This window comes from Lithobates pipiens, unplaced genomic scaffold, assembly GCF_037356315.1.
Source record: "Lithobates pipiens isolate NorthernLeopardFrog02 unplaced genomic scaffold, aLitPip1_a1.2 Scaffold_8, whole genome shotgun sequence".
NCBI lineage: Eukaryota > Metazoa > Chordata > Amphibia > Anura > Ranidae > Lithobates > Lithobates pipiens.
In genome coordinates this window covers 359,927,872-359,949,715 of record NW_027507903.1, presented here as the reverse complement: position 1 = coordinate 359,949,715, position 21,844 = coordinate 359,927,872, and positions in this window count along the sequence as shown.

Here is a 21,844-nt window from a genome sequence, read left to right as displayed (position 1 = left end):
CCATATCACTTTTGAGCCATTGTGGATTTGGGGCTGCGTCAGTACCACCCCCATTATGGATATGAGCTCCCCCATGCTCTTTTGTATACACAGAGCTGAAGAAAGAATATTATATAATAAGTTAGCCTTCTCTTTGTCCCCAGTCACCCACTCCAGATTATTTTGCAAAGGGCCTACATGCTTAGACTTAACCTTTTTACTATTAATATATTTGAAGAATTTCTTGGGGTTTGGCCTACTATCTTTTGCAATCTGTCTTTCATTTTGAATATTTGCGTCCTTGATTTCCTTTTTACATATTCTGTTATATTCCTTGTAACATTTAAATGACACTAGCGTTCCTTCATTTTTATATTTTTTAAAAGCTCTTTTTTATAGTTTATAGCTTTTTTAGCTTTGGCTGTGAGCCACATCAGTTTTATTTTTAACCTTTTAAACTTATTGCCCATGGGAATATACTGTGCCGTGAGATCACAAACAGTCTTTTTGAAGAATTCCCATTTCTGTTCTGTGCCCATTGGTGCCAATATTCTCTCCCAGTCTAAGGCCGCGTACACACGCGCGGACTGTTCGCCAAACTTTGTCCGTCCAACAGTTTCGGCAAACAGTCCGCTCAAACTTAGCATGGACGGACATTGCCACACACGACGGACGAACAGTTTGCTGAAACCGTGCGCGATGACGTGAACGGCACGTACGACGGGACGAAAAATACGACGTCCTATACACTGCATTATAGCTTTCGCCGTGAAAATCCTTTCTGAGCATGCGCGCAACTTTGTTTGACGAACAAGCCTACACACGGGCGGACTGTTCGCTCAAACAAGGTTTCAGCGGACAGTTTTCGGAAATTCCGAAAAATCTTGTCCGTCCAACTGTCCGCTGAAACTGTCCGCTGAAAGCCCACACACGAGGGGACTGTCCGCCCAAACACTGTTCAGCGGACAAAGTTGGGCGAACAGTCCGCCCGTGTGTACGCGGCCTAAGTCCTGGAGAGCAGCCCTCATCCTTGGAAAATTTGCTCTCTTGAAATTAAGTGTTCTTATCTTTCCCGTAGGTGATTTTTGCTTACAGCTAACATCAAATGAAATCATGTTATGGTCACTGCTACCCAGATGTTCCTTTATCTGTTCCTTTATCTGAATATTAGTAATACGTTCTGCATGGTTTGAGATTACCAGGTCCAACAGAGCATCATTCCTAGTTGGGGCCTCAATAAACTGGAACATAAAATTGTCCTGTAATAGGTTTACAAATTTTTGCCCTTTAACTGTCCCAGCAGTGCCATTACCCCAGTCAATTTCTAGATAGTTAAAATCCCCCATTATTATCACTGTCCCAGCCCTTGCAGCCCTTTCTATCTGTGCAAGGAGCTGAGTCTCCACCTCCTCATTAACATTGGGTGGTCTATAACAAACTCCAATGATTAACTTTGAACTACGCACATCTGTATGCAGTTCCACCCATAATGCCTAAGACTCATCACACTCTCCGTCCACCAGGTCCTCTTTCTCACTTGCTTTGAGATCACTTCTCACATACAGACAGACCCCTCCACCTTTCCTTTTTACTCTGTCTTTCCGAAAGAGTGCATAGCCAGGAATATTAATAGCCCAGTCATGTGAGGAATGAAGCCAAGTTTCAGCAATACCGATTACATCATAGCTCTCCTGATGCACCAGAGCTTCCAACTCGCCGATTTTGCTTGGCAGACTTCTGGTATTGGTGAACAAACATTTTAATGTATTAATATATTTTGACCGGTCACATACTATCCTCTTGGGTGTTCCAGGATTACAACTAGGACTTGCTACTATATTTACCTTGGGTTTATGTGCTTTGGTTACCCTACCACTAATGCCCCTAATATTACCCTCTGGAATATGTTCCACACTGACTATCTCTATCTCTGAACCCGCCCTCCCCCCCATCGCCTAGTTTAAAAACCCCTCTAACTTTTTGGCCATCCTTAATCCCATCTGATCTGCACCCTCCTCATTTAGGTGCAGACCGTCCCTTCTATAGTACCGGTTATCGACTGAGAAGTTGTCCCAGTCCTCCAGGAACCCAAACCCCTCCTTACTACACCAGCTTTTGAGCCACTTGTTTACTTCCCTAATCTCCCTCTTCCTTTCTGGTGTGGCTCCATGTACTGGTAGTATTCCTGAGAATACTACCTTGGAGGTTCTTTTCCTCAATTTAGCTCCCAAGTCCCTAAAATCATTCTTTAGGACACTCCATCTGCCTCTGACTTTGTCATTGGTGCCAACGTGCACCATGACAGCTTGGTCTTCCCCAGCCCCTCCCAGTAATCTGTCCACCAGATTCGTGACGTGCCAAACCTGAGCGCCCGGCATTCCCTTTATACTCTACCTCTGTTCGATGACATATCACGAAGTGTGATCTTGCTGATTGTTTGAATGACATACATCTCCTTTGTGCACTACCTTATGCATTTCTACTTGGTACAACCAAGTCTTCTAATGCCACGTACACACGACCGGACTCTCCGGCAGACTAGGTCCGACGGTCTTCCTGGCGGACTTTCAGTGGAGTTCCGATGGACCTTCCAAACGAATGTACTTGGCCACACATGAATGGTCTAAGTCCATTCGAAAGTCAGTTCATCTTGAACGTGATCAAATACGACTAGAAAAGGAAGTTCAATAGCCAGTAGCCAATAGCTTCCCTTGCATTGTATTTGGTCCATCGGACCAGCATACAGATGAGCGGTTTTCCCAATAGGAATAGAGTCTGTCGGACAGATTTGAAACATGTTCTATTTCTAGGGCCATCGGATTTTTTATGTGAAAAACGATTGTAAGGGAATAAGAAAAGGTCGGGCCACAAGCAAACAAGGACACCAAAGTTTCAGGGTCACAGGCAAACTTGGATAGTCAGGGACACGCCAAAAGGTCGGGGTCACAAGCAGACAAGAATAGTAGAGAACACGCCAAGGTTGTTAACAGAAACAAATGTAGAGCACACGGCAGGCAGAAAACATGGAGCCAAACACACAAAGGTTGATCAGCAGGGTTGGCCTGCAGTGCACAGGTTAATATAGAGTTCTCTGATAGCAGAACAGTCAGGTGGTCTCTAGAGATGAACACATGGAGACAGGTAAGCTGACAGACAAACTCTATTGCATAACCATGACAATTACCCATTGAGCATACGCTCAGAGCAATACAGGAATTTCAGAATTCTGAGATTATTTTTTTAACAATTAAAATGTATGCCTAGGTAAAAAACACATTCAGTACATCTGTGCAATGCAAATGCTGAAAGTACAGAAAAACATGTTTTGATCATACCAGAAATCCAGTGAGCTCTAAAATTCCTGTAGTAATCTGACCTTGATGCTTCTGCTGTACTTATACCAAAGTCATTTCTGAATTCTGCTCTACTGGAATACTGAACACCTGCCCCTAATCTCATCTGCACAACATCTGCTCCAAAACAATATATTCTCTTTACATAAAAACACATATTTAAAATGATGTCATATCTGATACTAGTCTGCTAGTTTTTATTGATGAACACTAGTGATAGTTATTACATTACATGTCCTATTTTAAGATTTACATGTTCAAATCATGTACTATATATTGTATACTTAAGATCCATGCCTGTTACCATCATCTTTTTCCTTGCAACAATTCAAACATTTCCCATTTTCATCTGCTCTGTACCCTCAGAATGTTGCTTCAAACAAAAAAAAAAAAGAAAAAAGAAAAACATTGAAAATAATGCCTTTTTTCTTTTCAAATATTTTATTGACAACAATCAAGAATAAGTAACAGGCACAGTTACAGATATTATAGACGTAAGAGAACATTCCAGCAGAGCATTGGAGTAATAAAAAAGTCACGACCATGCATTGAAATATAGGTTGTACATCTGACTCCCCCTCAAAGTGAATCAAAAATCAACAAATAGCATCAGTGGGGGAGGTGAGTGATTGTGAAATTAAAAGCTATAACCAATACATAAAGCAGGGATACTCTGCCCAAGCAATCCGGGCAACAGTAATGGGTACAAAACGTGTGTTATATGCCATCATAGGCAGAACAGTTTGTGAAAGAAGAGAAAAGAGCAAGTCGAGGGAAAGAACAGGGGAAAGAGTGAGGAGGGAACTAAAAGTAAAGGGGAATAGAGACTAGAGGGAGAGAAAAGGAGGGAACTAGCATAGTTGGGAGAGAAATAGAAATAGAACTGGCCGGGCCGCCCACAAACTCTATGAAAAACGGAAAGCAGCCCTCCACTCCGAAAAATGGGATCAGGGCTCCAGGGGGCGGCTATGAAAATCGGGAGGGAGAAAGTGATCTGCCCAGGGGCGCCAAATTTTAAGGTGTTGGGGAATCTTATCTAAAATTGTGGCCTCGATTTTACTGTGTATCATAGCCAAAGTGACTCTGTTTTTAACTTCCACAATATTCACAAAAGAGGACTTCCAGGCCTTCGCAATAGTCTGTTTGGCGGCAGTGGTGAGCTGGAGAAAAAGACGTAACTGTGCCCTAGTGAGGTCGTGTGGGGGGAAATTAAGCAGTGCATGGGCTGGGTCCGGAGCAAGGGTTATATTAAACAGGGTGGAGGCCATTTGGAAAATAAGTGCCCAAAAGTGTTCTACCACCGGGCATGTCCACCATATGTGAAGGTGGGTACCCCCTGCATCACATCCGCGAAAACAGTTGGGAGAAGAGGTTGGAATGTATTTAGCAATCCTAACGGGGACCAGGTACCACCTCATAAGGACTTTGTAACTGGCCTCTAATGCCACCACATTCTGTGATGACATTTTAGTGGTTGACCATATCCCTGTCCAGTCCTCCGAGTCCCAATCTTTGGATAAATCTTTAGACCAAGCAGAGGCATAGGATGGTAGTGGGGAGGGGGGAGAAATGAGATGCATATAGAGGCTAGAAATGATACCCGGTGCATGGGGGTCCGAGTCGCAGATACTCTCAAATATGGAAAGGTTGTTCGATACTCCATGGGAGCCCATAATTGTTTGAATAAAATGGGATATTTGAAGGTATCTAAAACACTCCCGTGAAGGGATGTGGGTCTGCGTCTGTAGAACTGGAAAAGGCGTGATGGCACCATTAGAAATAAAATCACGTATGCGAATCAAGCCAGCCTGAGTCCAGGCCTGAAAGGAAACTGGATGAGAGAAGGCTGGGTAAAATAAAGGTTGACCTATCAACGAGAGTAAGGGTAAGTAAGGCGAGAGTAGCTTAAAAGACTTACATAATTTGTCCCAGATGCGTAGAGAATGCTGGGTTAGGGGATTAGTGACATTGCCCCGAGCCGAAGCAGGGAGCCACAGAACGTTGGCAATGGAGATGGGGTGCAAATCTATAGCCTCCAAGGCGACCCAGAGTGGGATCTCCGTCTTCGCATGATACAAGGTTAGTTGTGCCAGTTGGGCGGAGTGATAGTATTGGAGAAAGTTGGGAACTCCTAAGCCCCCATTGAGTTTACTGCAAAGTAAAGTGGTTCTAGAGATACGGGGGGTCTTAGTGCCCCAGATATATTTATACACCCGACTCTGGATCGCCCTGTGGAAATAGGAAGGTACTGTAACTGGGAGGACTCTGTAAAGATACAGAAGCTTGGGTAATAGGGACATTTTTACAGCTGCAATTCGTCCTAGCCATGAGACGTGGAGGGGTAACCAATTATTGAGCAAGGAGGACAAGTGCTTTAACATAGGAAGATAGTTGGATTGGAATAGATGGGTGGGATCACTAGTTAGTTTGATACCTAAATATGGAATTGATGAAGGGGACCATTGAAAGGGAAAGTTGCTCTGTATTCGTTTCATTTCATCTAGAGGGAGAGATACATTAAGGGCTTTGGACTTCGCCTGGTTAACCTCCAACCCTGAAATCCTAGCGAACTTTGTTAAGAGTAGGTGAAGGTTAGGTAGGGAAATGTGTGGGGAAGTAACAAATAAAAGAGCGTCGTCGGCAAATAGGCAAAGTTTATGGGTAGTGGAAGCTATGTCTAGACCATGAATATTTGGATTAGATCTAATTAGTGAGGCGAGGGGTTCTATCTCTAAAGCGAATATCAGTGGGGATAAGGGGCAGCCCTGTCTTGTACCTCTTCGAATGGGGAAGCATGCTGAACTATAGCCAGAGTATTTCACATAGGCTTGTGGATGGGCATACAGGGCGCTCACCCATTGTAGGATATTGTGGCCAAAGCCCCAACGAGCCAGGATGTAGTGGAGATAAGGCCATGAGACAGTGTCAAAGGCTTTTCTGATGTCGAGTGATAAAAGGTGCATAGGGATCTTACGGGATTTAGCGATGTGTTGCAAGAGGATAATCCTACGAATATTATCACTGGCCTGTCTACGGGGAATAAAACCTACTTGGTCGTTATGGATCAAACCCCCAATAATTGGGTTAAGCCTAAGGGCAAGAATTTTAGCCAGGATTTTCACGTCCAAATTTAAAAGAGAAATTGGCCTATAATTGGACCAAAGGGCATGATCCGTGTTGGGTTTTGGGAGCATGGCTATAATGGCTGTCAACGTATCACGACCTAGGGATTGTTGTTTTAGCAGGGCATTATATGATTTGGCAAGGAGTGGGGCCAGAGTGGTTGCGAATTTTTTGTAGTATATACTTGGGAGACCGTCTGGACCTGGACGTTTATTAGGTTTAAGAGTTTTGATAGCACCAAGAACCTCTGCAACCGAGATTGGTTTGTCTATTGACTCCCGGCTGGCGTCCGGCAGTTTGGGTAATTGTATGTCCTGGAAAAGGGCCTCTGCCTCCGTAGAGGGAAGAGGCCCTCTCCCTTCATAAAGATCCGCAAGACGCTTGCGGAACTCCGAAAGTACCCTAACAGGGTTACTGGAGTGAGTGCCGTTAGCCAGCCGAAGTCTTATAGGTTTACGTGCATGATCTGGTCTACTGAGGCGAAGTGCCAGGAAAGTGTCAGGCTTGTTGGCCTTGGTGTAGATCCTATGGCCGGACCGGCGGATGGATTTGTCCGCCGACTCGGCCAAAAGAAGGTCCAGCTCCAGCTTAGTCCTCTCTAGAAGTTTTTTATTAGTGGCTGAAGGAGATTTCTGAAACAACAGAAAATAGTGGTGAAAATCAGATTCCAATTGATGTATTTTAGAGTTTTTGATACGTTTAAGGTGGGTGGCAACAGAAATGCAGGTGCCTCTGATTACCGGCTTATGTGCTTCCCAAAGCAAGGTTGGTGATATATCAGGGGTGACATTGTGTAGTAAATAGTCATCAAGAGCGGATTGAATATCAAGACAATAGGACTGATTGGTTAGGTGTGCTTCATTCATGCACCATGTGTTCGTGGTAGGGCAAGATAATAGTGAGGAGACCGTGGTGATCACAGCACAATGGTCTGACCACGTGATGGGGTGTATAACTGAGCGTTGAAGGATTGGAGCGGATGAGACTGGGACAAGGATATGGTCTATTCTAGAAAAAGAGTTATGTGGGTAAGAGTAATAAGTGTAGTTTTTCTTTAAAGGATTACACTCCCTCCACGTATCCAAAAGAGAGAATTGTTGGAATAGTTTACGCAATTGTGATGAGGAGGAGTAATGGTCCGGGGAGTATGGGGATCTATCCAGATGTGGGTGAAGAGCTAGATTAGAGTCACCACACATGAAGAGCGTACCTTTGACGTGAGTTCTAATAACCTGTAGCAAGTGCGAAAAAAACGGGAGAGGGTTAGTATTAGGGGCGTAATAGGAAACCAAGGTCGTCTCCACATCCTGCAGGAAGCCAACCAATATAATATAGCGGCCGGCTGGATCCTTGATTTCGGTGGTCACTTTGAAGGGCAAGGAAGAGTGGAAGGCCAGCAAGACCCCTCTGTGCTTTGAGTCAGCAGAGGCGGTGTACACTTGGGGGTAACGGGAGCTGAAAAATTTAGGGGTACTATTGATGGAGAAATGAGTCTCCTGAAGGGCCACAATATCAGCTTTCAGTGAGACAAAGGTACGAAAGGCCTTGACTCTTTTATTTGGAGAATTTAGTCCCTTAACGTTAAGGGAGAGGATATTTAAGGGGGCCATCGGAGTGGCAGGAGGGGCTTATGGAAATATAGTAGGAGATAACGGTGGACAACCCGGCCAGGGGAAAAAGGTAGGAAGGCGGTAAGAAGAAGAGAGGAAAAAGAGGAGACAGAAAGAGAAAGGAATGAGTAGGGGAGAATAGGCGTAGGGCATAACATTACAATGGAAAAATATAACAGGACTACTGTATAGCCCGACTAAATAGCGCGCTAACCCTGCAGCCAACAAAAAACGGCCACAGAGGAAGAGCGCTGTAAGGTGGGGGAGCAGTGACAACTCCCCACCGCAGACGGATCAAACAAATGAGTCGTCACATTAAAACTTAAACAGGTGAACTTAAACGGTTTGCCATAAACACATAAGCTAAGACTGCGAGGCATAGAGCCTCCATTGATATACAGCAAATATTTAAACACATTGGGTTTTGTACGAACGTACAAACAGCCCGAAGTATCTGAGCGAAGCCACAGAGTAAAGCGAACGTTAATCGCTGAGTGTGCTACGGATTGCAGGAACGAAGTGTAATACCGTTATGCATGTAACGAACTTGTTTAGGTGAATCAAAAAACAGAATACAAACAAACCAAGAAAGAATGACTGGACCTAAAACGAAGGCCCTGTAAAGGGCGTGCCATTCGTTCGGGTCGCCTCAATCCGGGTACCATGACCAGTCCTCGGTGTGGGCCCCTGGACTTCTGCTGAAAACAGAAAAAAACAATAGCAAAAAGGAAAATTAAGAAAATAATAAAAAAAAAAAACAGAAAACAGAAAAATGAAAAATCTAGGCAGTTAGGGTCCAGTGCAGTGGCCTACGGTTACAAGATGGATATATAAGTCTGGAACCCTCGGACTCAGGGGGAGTACACCAAGCTTATCGAATGGATGAGGAAGGAGGAAGAAAAAAGAAAACAGTGTTCACGGAACCAGATCAACGTGGGATTCGAGACTTCGGACTAAGGAAAGGATCTTCATGCCGGCGTGATGGAGTCCCTTTGCGGACCGATGCCGGGTCCAGTGATGTGCGTTTAGGCGTAGCTGTATATGGATGAGCCGTAGACCGGGCGGGGGTCCGAGGCAAAGCTGTCTCCGAAGGTTAAGCCGATGGGGTCAAACGAAGCGATTCCAAAAGGTGTTGAAGGGCTTCAGGGGAAGAACAGGCATGCTGCTGGCCCAAGTGGGTGAATTGCAGAGCAAAGGGAAACCTCCAGGTATATTTGATTTGGTGTTGCAGTAAAACTTGCAGCTGGGGTTTCATAGAACGGCGCTTAGAAATGGTCAGAGGAGCCAGATCGGAGAAGAGCTGGTATTTGTGGGTTTGGAAAGTCAGTTCCTCCTTCTGACGAGCGGCGTTAAGCAGTTGTTCCTTCGTACGAAAGAAGTGCAACTTAATAATAATGTCTCGAGGAGGACCATCGGGTTGGCGGTGTGTGAGGGCTCGGTGAATTCTGTCAAATTCAAGGCGTTCGATGGGAATGGAGGGTGAAAGCTCCTGAAACAGAGCGGTCGTAAAGGATTGTATATCGTCAATTGATTCAGGGATGCCACGTAGGCGCAAATTGGACCTGCGGGGTCGGTTTTCGGCATCCTCTAAGCGGGATAGTAATGTGGCATTCTCCTCCCTGAGCACCGAGAAGTCCTGAGAATGTTCTTGGAGGGTAAGCTCCATGTCTTCCACCCTCGTCTCTAAATCAGCGGTGCGCTGGCCTATCTCACGAATTTCCCGTGAGAGCCTGTCTGTTATTTGCTCTGAAGTGTTCTTGAGAGCTTTCTGAAGCATGGATTCCATATGTTTCAGGAATGCAGCTTGTGACATACCTGTGGAGGGTAGAGGTGGGGAGCCGCCGAGATTGGAATCTGTGTCTTCCTCTTCTCCGCTATCCGAGGCCGCCGGAGATTCCTCGTGCTGTTTTGCTAAGGCTTTCGCCGCCATTTTGGAGGAGGCCCGGGCCAGAGCTTCTTTGATGAGTTTTGGCTTGTTTTTGCCCTTAGGTCCCGTGAGTACCATACCGCTAGGTGCTTCGGAGTATCAGGAGGCGATCCCGGTCAGTTTGCAGCTAGAATGCGGTTCAGATCAGCATAAAAGATCCGGTAATGCGGTGGGGAATGCGGAGCTATATGGAAGCACGTCTGCCATGTCGAGCCTCGCGCATGCGCCCCCAATAATGCCTTTTTTAGTGGAAACAAGCAAATAAACAGTATCTGGGCACTAAAACATAAATTATATAGCACCGTGTGTCAAGACGCAATAGCTGAGTAAATGCACATTTACAAAACAGAATTCAGGCAACAGGAGACCAAAAGACCTTTACAAGCAACCTTTAAGACGTATAGATTTAACCACTTCCCGACCAGCGCACAACGATGTACGTCGACAGAATGGCACGGGCAGGCATATTGGCGTACATGTACGTCCAATATTCGTTGCCGCCGTGCCATCGGGAGCACGCCGCCGGCGGCGCGCTCCCGCGCTGGTCGGGACCCCCGTCAGTCCGGTCACAGGACCCGCGGACTCGATCGCCGCGGGCATCCCCGCGATCGTCTCACGGAGCGGCCGAATGGAGGAAATGCTGTATAAACAACATTTTTCCATTCTGCCTAGCAACTAGTGACGCTGATCTCTGCTCCATGTGATTGGAGCAGAGATCAGTGTACACTAAATGAAAGCCCAACCCCCCCACAGTTAGTAACACACCCCTAGGAACACTTAACCCCTACACTGCCACCCACTGGTTAACCCTTTCACTGCCAGTGTCATTTACACAGGAATCACTGCATTTATATAGCAGTGATTACTGTATAAATGACAATGGTCCCAAAAATGTGTCAAAAATGTCCGATGGGTCCCCCACAATGTCGCAGTCACAATAAAAATCGCAGATCGCCGCCATTACTAGTAAAAAAAAAAAAAAAAAAAATTATTAATAAAAATGCTATAAAACTATCCCTATTTTGTAAACGCTATAACTTTTGTGCAAACCAATCAATAATCGCTTATTGCGATTTTTTTTACCAAAAATATGTAGAAGAATACGTATCGGCCTAAACTGAGGGAAAAAAATGTTTTTTTATATATTTTTGGGGGATATTTATTATTACAAAAAGTAAAAAATAATGCGTTTTTTTCAAAATTATCGCTCTATTTTTGTTTATAGCGCAAAAAATAAAAACCGCAGGGGTGATCAAATACCACCAAAAGAAAGCTCTATTTGTGGGAAAAAAAGGACGTTAATTTTGTTTGGGAGCCACGTCGCACGACCGCGCAATTGTCAGTTAAAGCGACGCAGTGCCGAATCGCAAAAAGTGGTCTGGTCTTTGACCAGCAAATTGGTCCGGTCTGAAAGTGGTTAAAGTATGACTTAACTTTTAATAATTACCTAAAATACTAAATAAAGACAGTAATGCCTTATCTTTGAAGCTGAAATCATGGTCAGTGATAGATTATATTGCTAGCAAATGCTTGCCATAAAGCAAACTATTGAAAGGCAAAAACTATTGTATTTGATAATTTCTTAAAACTTTTGCAGAGGATAAAGCACAAATAATGATCTGTATTTAAAGCCGATTCTTTTTTTTTTTTAGTTTCCATGCTTGGGGCATTATCTCTCTCTGTTTGTCTTGGTGACCCTTGTTACTGTAACTGAAAGTAATGGGAAACCAAAACTTTTGAGTTGCTACCAGAACAAGAATAGAGTGGAAACTACCTAGGAAATGATTTTTAACTAATTTTGGAGAGGTTTTTTTTTTTTGCACTACTTCCTGTAGTGTCCACAAGTGTCCACAAGACAGGAAAATGAAAATATACTGGGACACAGATGTCAAAAAATACTAACAGGGACTTTAACTTCTTTGGTTGAACTACTGGATGGTCTTTTTCTTTTTTTATTTTCAACCAGACTAACTATGCAACTATATCTTAGCCTATCCAAAATTGAAAATTAATAAAAAAAAGGTTTTGGCTGTAGAATAATAAGTTCATTCATTTGTAGTATAACACATGATTTGAGGTTGTTGGTAAGTTATTATAAATATTTCTATAAACATTTTTTGCATTGTTTGCATGTTTAGAACGGATTGTACTCAAAAATGTGCTAAAGGCTTAATATTCCTTTGCAGTGATTAATCCTGAAGACAGCAAAGTTTGTCAGCATGGAAGGGGTAAATAGCATTGCTTTTCTTAGTAGGCTCAGCTACTTATTTATGTATTTATTTATTTTTAATAGAAACATAGTCATTTCAAATCCCTTTTGTAGCTATTGTGCCACTAGGGCAGTACTCTGTGGGAAATCCCATCAATGGTACAAATAACAGAAGTCGAAAATTGACAGAGATTCCTACCCCCCCCCCCCCCTCCTTCCAACAAAAAAAAAAATAACTCTCTGCAATCTGTAGATTACATTCAGTTACATTCCTACATGCCCCATGATTTTAAAACAAAAGGTTAAATGTTGTGTTAGCAAGATATGTTATATAATTTGTAGAATTATGTATAAAAGCTGATGCAGATAGATACTTGCAACTGTAAGACTTGGGAAAGGGGCAGTGATTTGCTTGATGCTGCTGGATCCTGAGGCCAATCTTAGATGTTACTTTCATGTCATCATTTGTAAACGTATTATTGATTTCATTAGCATACATGTGTATTTTGTAATGTACCTGTTTTTTTTTCCTTTTCTCATTGTTACAGTTGAGGTCAGGGGCGGACTGACAACATCCAGGGCCCCCGGACCAAATTAAGCAAGGGCCCCCTGTCAGGCCCTGCCCATGACCCGCCCCTGGCCCCGCTCCTTCATTTTGCATAAAGTACAACTTCTGCCTTTTAAAAAAAAAAAAACACTATTTAACAGAGTCTAATGGGACCTGGAGGGAGGTCTTTCTCTGACAATGTCCATTGGACAGTCTGTTAGAAAGTGTCCCCTCCAGGCCCCATTAGAGACTACAACAGAGTCTAATGGGACCTGGAGGGGGGTCTCTTTCTAACAGTGTGCATCAGAAAGTCTCTGTTAGAGAGCGAGACCACCTCCAGGACACATTGGAGAATTCAAAAGAGTCTAATGGGACCTGGAGGGGGGTCTCTCTAACAGAGACCCTTTCAGTGTCCATTGTAGAATCTGAGTCCCCCCTTTAGGTCCAATTATAGACTGAAAAGGAGTATAATGGGACCTGGAGGGGGGCCTCTTTCTAATAGACTGAACAAATAACACCTTCATTAACTCTGGTCCTCAGGGGATCCCCTCCTTGTGCCATGACTCTCAGCCCTGCCCATAGGTGTGCGTGGCCTACTGTATTGGAGTGTGTACCTCAAAGCTCCAACATATATGCATTTGTGACATATTAACCGGCCTTGTCCCCACTCATCATCCTAAAACAATGGGGGGGGAGCAGGTGAGAACACAGGGGGACCTGGGCAGCAGAAAGAAAATGAATTGGGACAAGAGGGGTGGCATACATTGGTACAAATCCCTGTATTTTCCCCCGATGGGGTAGGTGCCAGGTAGATAGCAGGCGGGCAGGCACAGCAGCTGCATATTATGGGCACAAAGCCTGCAATTGATGGAGCACAGTTGGCTGCATTTGCTGTGATTATAGGGGGTGTATGAAGAATGTATGGAGTGTGTTGTGATTATAGGGGGTGTATGAGGAATGCATGGAGTGTGCTGTGAGTATAGTGGGTGTATGAAGAACGCATGGAGTGTGCTGTGAGTATAGGGGGTGTATGAAGAATGCATGGAGTGTGCTGTGAGTATAGGGGGTGTATGAAGAATGCATGGAGTGTGCTGTGAGTATAGGGGGTGTAGGGAATGCATGGAGTGTGCTGTGAGTATAGGGGATGTATGAGGAATGCATGGATTGTGCTGTGAGTATAGGGGCTACATGAGGAACGCATGGAGTGTGCTGTGAGTATAGGGGGTCTATGATGAATGCATGGAGTGTGCTGTGAGTATAAGGGGTGTATGAGGAATGCATGGAGTGTCCTGTGAGTATATGGGGTGTATGAGGAATGCATGGAGTGTCCTGTGAGTATAGGGGGTGTATGAGGAATGCATGGAGTGTGCTGTGAGTATAGGGGGTGTATGAGGAATGCATGGAGTGTGCTGTGAGTATAGGGGGTGTGGGGAATGCATGGAGTGTGCTGTAAGTATAGGGGTGTATGATGAATGCATGGAGTGTGCTGTGAGTATAGGGGGTGTATGAAGAATGCATGGAGTATGCTGTGAGTATAGGGGTGTGGGGAATGCATGGAGTGTGCTGTGAGTATAGGGGATGTATGAGGAATGCATGGAGTGTGCTGTGAGTATAGGGGTGTATGAGGAATGCATGGAGTGTGCTGTGAGTATAAGGGGTGTATGATGAATGCATGGAGTGTGCTGTGAGTATAGGGGGTGTATGAAGAATGCATGGAGTGTGCTGTGAGTATAGGGGTGTATGAAGAATGCATGGAGTGTGCTGTGAGTATAGGGGTGTATGAAGAATGCATGGAGTATTCTGTGAGTATAGGGGGTGTGGGGAATGCATGGAGTGTGCTGTGAGTATAGGGGATGTATGAAGAATGCATGGAGTGTGCTGTGAGTATAGGGGCTACATTAGGAATGCATGGAGTGTGCTGTGAGTATAGGGGCTACATTAGGAATGCATGGAGTGTGCTGTGAGTATAGGGGGTGTATGATGAATGCATAGAGTGTGCTGTGAATATAAGGGGTGTATGAGGAATGCATGGAGTGTCCTGTGAGTATATGGGGTGTATGAGGAATGCATGGAGTGTCCTGTGAGTATAGGGGGTATATGAGGAATGCATGTAGTGTGCTGTGAGTATAGGGGGTGTATGAGGAATGCATGGAGTGTGCTGTGAGTATAGGGGGTGTATGAGGAATGCATGGAGTGTGCTGTGAGTATAGGGGGTGTGGGGAATGCATGGAGTGTGCTGTGAGTACAGGGGGTGTATGAGGAATGCATGGAGTGTGCTGTGAGTATAGGGGGTGTATGAGGAATGCATGGAGTGTGCTGTGAGTATAGGGGGTGTATGAGGAATGTATTGAGTGTGTGTATGAGGAATGAATGGATTGTGCTGTGAGTATAGTGGGTGTATGAGGAATGCATGGAGTGTGCTGTGAGTATAGGGGGTGTATGAGGAATGCATGGAGTGTGCTGTGCATATAGGGGGTGTATGAGGAATGCATGGAGTGTGCTGTGAGTATAGGGGCTGCATGAGGAATGCATTGAGTGTGCGTATGAGGAATGCATGGAGTATGCTGTGAGTATAGGGGGTGTATGAGGAATGCATGGAGTGTGCTGTGAGTATAGGGGGTGTATGAGGAATGCATGGAGTGTGCTGTGAGTATAGGGGGTGTATGAGGAATGTATTGAGTGTGTGTATGAGGAATGAATGGATTGTGCTGTGAGTATAGGGGGTGTATGAGGAATGCATGGAGTGTGCTGTGAGTATAGGGGGTGTATGAGGAATGCATGGAGTGTGTTGTGAGTATAGGGGGTGTATGAGGAATGCATGGAGTTTGCTGTGAGTATAGGGGTGTATGAGGAATGCATGGAGTGTGCTGTGAGTATAGGGGCTGCATGAGGAATGCATTGAGTGTTGCGTATGAGGAATGCATGGAGTATGCTGTGAGTATAGGGGGTGTATGAGGAATGCATGGAGTGTGCTGTGAGTATAGGGGGTGTATGAGGAATGCATGGAGTGTGCTGTGAGTATAGTGGGTGTGGTGAATGGGTGGGTGTGGTGAATGCATGGAGTGTCTTTATATCTATATATATATATATATATGTCTTTATGTCTTTTAGATCTTTTTCTGCTGTTTTTAAAATATATATATATTTTTTTAAGGGGGTGGGGGTTGGGCTTGCCCAGGGCACAGTATAGTCTAGCACTGGATCTGTTTGGGTACTGTAAATCAGGCACTCCTGATCTGGGAGGGCAATCTAATGATTTCAGTGCCAGTGCCCAAGGCAAATCAGAGTGCCAAGATCACAGGGCAGAATTCCTCTAGCAGCAGATCAGGCTGCCTGCTGCTGATATAAATCAAATGACAGGACCACAGAGTGGAGTTTCTCTCCCCCTCCCTAGGCTCAGCAACAGCTCCCTTATAAAAACAACAGCCATCAACCATCCTAATTCCTCCTCTTCACCACAGCCAGCACAACAGGGAACCCCCTCCCCCTCCTGCCAGATGACTCGGTCAGCTCTCTGCCTACAGCACACCCCCACGGTCTAGCAAGGCTCAGCAGTCATCATCTTACCTTCCTTGCTTCTGGGCTCTCACTCTTTCTGTTACACCCTCTCTTCTCTCTTCTCTCGCCAGATGCAGAGGCACCATGTGACACAGGGGAGCTTTTAAAAGGTAGCACCTCTGCACAACATTCTGAATCAATCCGCCCCCCTCTCAGCTGGGACTAACTAAACATCAGCGGCTTATGCGGCTGTATCCCTCCTCTACAAAAAAAGAGTCCCCAGCCAAGTAGCAGACAGGATTCACAGCAGGGACAATATTATTTAAAATAAATCATGTGAATTGTATGCCAATACCTCAGTGAAATTTTTGAGGGTGCTATGAGGTGCCACCCCTGTGGGCCACTCATGGGGCCCCCCTAACTACGGGCCCTCGGTCCGTTAATTTATTTATTTATTTATTTTTATTTGCATAAACTGAAGTGAAGAATGTAACTAACACAATGACCTTCTCCCTGACACTTATGGCCAACTTCCCCTGCACATATTTTTCAGACCTATATGTCCTAACCTTTTTACTTTTTATGTATTTGAAAAACATCTTATTTTACTTTATCAAACTTTCACAATCTTTTTGGCTGCCCTAATCACAGTCTTGATTTTAAAAAATAATATAGCATATACAAGCCATACTGAAATTTTATTAAAAATTACCTTTCTTTTTCAATCTGCAGTATTGTGATTTTCTGTAAATTTCTATATATTGTGGCAAGCTGGAGACCAGTACCAGAACAGTTGGTGTACAGAACTTTCCCAGAAATGTAATGTGATGTAACATATGCAAGTGCATCAACTGATTAATAATGAAAAAGTCACTCCTGTTCAGATTCACGCTGCACACAATAAATAGCTATTTCTTCATAGCAGGGATATGTAGGAATCTGCAACAAAGTTTCTTAGAATCCCTGCAATGTGCATTGATCACCCAGAAAAGAGAGGTTTTTTTTCCTCAACAAAAATGGAATTACTCGTTAAGGAAAATGTAGCATGTATCAGTAATAGAAACAAAAAAGCAAACACACACAATCTCAAGCACTGAAGCACAGGTTGATGATAATTAAAAAAAGGCACATCCTGTGCCAAGGACCAATCAAGGAGCTCAAAGACATGTGCCCAGCAAAACAAAGCAGCAGCAAGAAATCCCTGGGCAAGGCGAGAGGGCTACATCCCATTGCTCTGCAACTAGGATGCTCACTGAGTGAAGGGGCAATGCTGCATCCTATTGAAAATCAATCAGGATACAGACCAGCACCGAGAAAAAGATGAAGATTTTTTATGAAAATGATTTACAGCTGATTTTCTTTAACCATTTTGAATGACAGTTGCGCTGTCATGCAACACTTTACCCAAACAAAATTTTTATCACTTTGTTCAAACAAATAGAGTTTTCTTTTGCTGGTATTTAATCATTACTGGGTTATTTATTTTTTGATAAATAAATGAAAAAAGACTGTACATTTTGAAAAGAAAAAACAGTTTTTCTTAATTTTTGTTAAAAAAATAAAATACCGTATTTATCAATGTATAACAAGCAATATTCCCCCCTGAAAATAGGGTCCAAATCATGGGTGCGTGTTACTGTATATACCTCAGAAAAGAAGGAGAGGGACGAGAGCCACTGAGCACCTCCGTAATTCACCGAACCAGCATCTCCTGTATAATCGTCTCTCACTTAGCTCAGACATCACACACACAGTCCCGCCTCTGCCACGGGCATTGGGCGAGTTTTTTGTCAAGAACAGGAGCTGGTCCAATGCCAATGGCAGAGGCAGGACTGTTAATGTGACTGCCAACTGAGAGCCGAGTAAACAGGAGATGACGGCTCAGTGATATCCTGAATGAGAGATGGTGAGGCTGCAGATGGGCATCAGGCTGCATTGATGAGAGATGGGTGCAGATCAGGCTGCAGATGGGCAGGCTGCATTAAGGCTGCAGATGGGCACATATCAGGCTGCATTGAGGCTGCAAATAAGCACAGATCAGGCTGTATTGAGGTTGCAGGTGGGCACAGATCAGGCTGCATTGAGGCTGCAGATGGGCACTATGCAGGCTGCATTGATGGGCACTGACCATTATTTTGCTTCAAAGTGGTTTATTTTGGAAACTTCCCTCTTAAATTGAAGGTGCGTGTTATATGACTGTGCGCGTTATACACAGATAAATACGGGCAATTGTTCTTCAGACATTTAACCCAAAATGTATTCTACTACATTTTTTTGGTGAAATAACCCAAATCAGTGCATTGTATTTAGCGTGTAGGAAAGTTACAGACTTTACAAACTATGGTATATATCAGAAAATTGTTCAATCCTTGTGTCATTTTGTGAGGCACTAAAATGCCAAGACAGTAGAAATACCCCCTAAATTACCCTTTTTTGCAAATTAGACAGTCCACAGTATTTAGTAAGAAGCATGGTGTTTTTTTTTAAGTTGTAATTTTTTGTCATAACTTTTTTAAAGATGAAGAAATTACACATAAAATGTCACATTAGTTTTTTTTTTACAAACTGTCACCAGTGCAGTACAGCTTCGTCTGGTGCCACTGGTGTGGTGGTGATCAGGGAGACTGACTGGTCACAAAAAAGTATCTTTTTTTGTTTTATTATTTATTACAATTATTTTATTTTATTTACAATTTAGATTTATTTTCAATATTCTTTATTGGGTTTTGGAGTACACATTTTGTGTTACATGTGAAAACTTGACTGATGTTCCAACTGGAGCATAACAATGGGTAATATAGAAGACAATGTATAACATAGGTGTATCTTCATCTGGAGGTAGCAGTGAAGAGGCTCCAGAGGAAGGGGCTGGTGGGGAAGATAGGGGGGGTTGGGGAGGGAAAGGAAGAAGGGGGGGCAGAGGAGGATACCAGAAAATTTCTCAGGAGAGTACATTTCAACAGTCAACATAGGTCATTAAACTTGTTCAATACAACTGGGATGGGACAACCAAGAGGACCACTTGTAGATAAATTTGTCCATGGCTAGGTTTTCCTGGCTACAGTTTTTTATTTTATTTCACACTGGTAGTAAAAGTCAGCTAGTGTCGACTTTAGAGAAGGGGGTTCAGTCATTTTCCACTGTGTCGGGTCCCCTTAGTCCAGGTGACAGATGCACTCTGTTGGGGTCTGGAGTGCACCGCAAGATAGTGGGCTCTATGGCTGACTGCTGCGGATTGAGCTTTAGGTGATACAGAGAGCCAGCGGGTGTTCATCTGAGGCCCCTAGTGGTGGGGATGGATTTAGCTGCAGTTTGGCTCCAGGTCATGACCCCTAGGGCCTCCCAGCTCACGCTCACATTAGACTACAAGGTGGTAGAGAGGAAGCAGCAGACTGCTACAACAAAGGATAGTCAGGAGATAGCCAAAGGCTTGGGCAACAATCAGGTAAGGATAGTCAGGAGATAGCCAAAGGTCAGGGTAACAAGCAGATAAGGATAGTCAAGAACAAGCCAAGATTGGTAACTGGAATCAGATGTAGAAAGCAAAGCAAGTAGTACACGGAAGCCAAAAACACAATACTGATCAGCTGGGATTGGCTTGCAGTGCAAAGGTTAATATAGAGTTCCCTGATAGTGGCTAGGTGAGGCCATGCTTTGAGGAGAGATTACTTAAGCAGCCAGGTGAGAGTGGCTGGCCTCTTAAGCTGAACGCATGGAGAGGTAAGCTGAGAGACAAACATTACTGCATATCCATGACACACTGTCTGGTAATATTCACTTCTGCTGCCAGTAAAAGGTGTATGATTACAGTACGTCTCTGAATCTGGGAGGGAATTTTTCTATGCCCACATGGAGTAAAGCTAGTGATGGTGAGGGTTCTGTAGGGCTTTGTGATATGGAGGAGATTAGAGAGAAGACTTGTCTTCAAAAGGAGCTGAGGGATCTGCAAACCAGAGGAGGTGGGCAATTGTGCTTATACTGCCGCAGGTCCTCCAATAAGTAAAGGGTGAGTTGGCGTATATTTTGGAAAATCTATAGGGTGTTAGATATAATCTGTGTAGGGTTTTTTGATGTTTCCCAATGAGTGGAGCAGCGGGATTCCATTTTGATATGGTATCAATTTGGGTGAGGGGACGTTGGTCCACTAGGGCTTTATATATTGTGGATATGCCATGTTTAGGGTATGTGGGTTGAGAGTAAAATTTGTGGAGTGTTTCAGGGATGGAGGCTGCCGATGAGAGTTTAGAGGTTTTGAGGAAGTGGCTGATTCTTACGTGTGTATATGCTCCAGATTCAGGGAGATGGTATTCATTTTGGAGGTCATTTTTCCATATGAATTTTGTGAGTTGTCCTTGCACTGAGATGAAGGAGGTGTATACGAAACAGCTATATGAGTTTGGGCAGGATCATCATTCTGAATTCCCAGTGTAGAGAGGCCAGAAACTCATTTGTTTCAGTATTTGCAGAAGTTGTTTTTGGAGAGTTCTATCATTTAGGCCATATAGCTAGTGTGGGTATGGCGATAGTTTAGTTCCTAAGTAAGGAACAGCCGGAGTAGCCCAAGTGAAGGGAAGCTTCTGTTTTAGTGGAGATTCATCTTGTTCAGAGAGGTTCATTGCAAGGATTAGGGATTTGTTGACGTTGTGTTTGTAGAAAGATATTGAGCTGAACTGGTGGACAATTTCTTGGATAACCTGTAATGATTGATTTGGGTTGGAGATCATAATGATGATATTGTCCATTAACAGACTGATTTTGTGATCTGTACCGTTAAAGGAAATTCCTGTAATTCATTGGTCAGTCCTAATTTTGGATGCTAGGGGTTCCATTAGGAAAGTAAATATGATTGGGGTGAGCGGACAGCCTTGGCATGTGCCATTGGAGATCCCAAAGGGTTTGGATAGCATACCTTCAGTTAGGACTATAGCAGAGGGGTTGGAGTATAGAGAGAGTATTGCCACCTGAAACCAGCCTTTCTGGATACTTTTGACTGGGTGGCTCAGTGGATTAAGTCAATAAATCTTCTTGTTGCATCTGGATGAAACCAGCCTGGTCTGGGTGGATCAGAGTTGGTAAGTAGGGGATTAGTGAGGATGCTATAACTTTGGCTTGTTTTTTGACGTCAGTGTTAAGAAGAGATATTGGTCTGGTTGTGGGAGTGAGGTCTTTATCTGGTTTAGGTATGGTTGTGATGATATAGTGTAGCATATCCAGTGGGAAGGAATCAGAGGAGGCAGCAGAATTGAAGAGATTGGTAAGATGGGAGAAAGAATGTTGGCAAATTGTTTGTAATACTGATTAACAAATCCATCTTCACCTGGGGATTTGTTGCAGGGGAGAGATCTGATTGTGTCAAGAATTTAATCTCCTATAAAGGGTTGTGACAGCTGCTGCAGCTGATCTGAGGTAATAGATGGGTTGTTAACCATTGAACCAAGAATTCCTAGATGAGGGGGTCTGTGGACTTTGGGGTAGTGGGGTCTGTAGCTAGATTATAGAGGGATGGGTAATAATCACCAAAGGCATTGGCAATATCCTGAGGATTGCTTAGTAATTGTTTTGTGGTAGGGTAGTGTAAGGTTATGATTTTACTTTTAG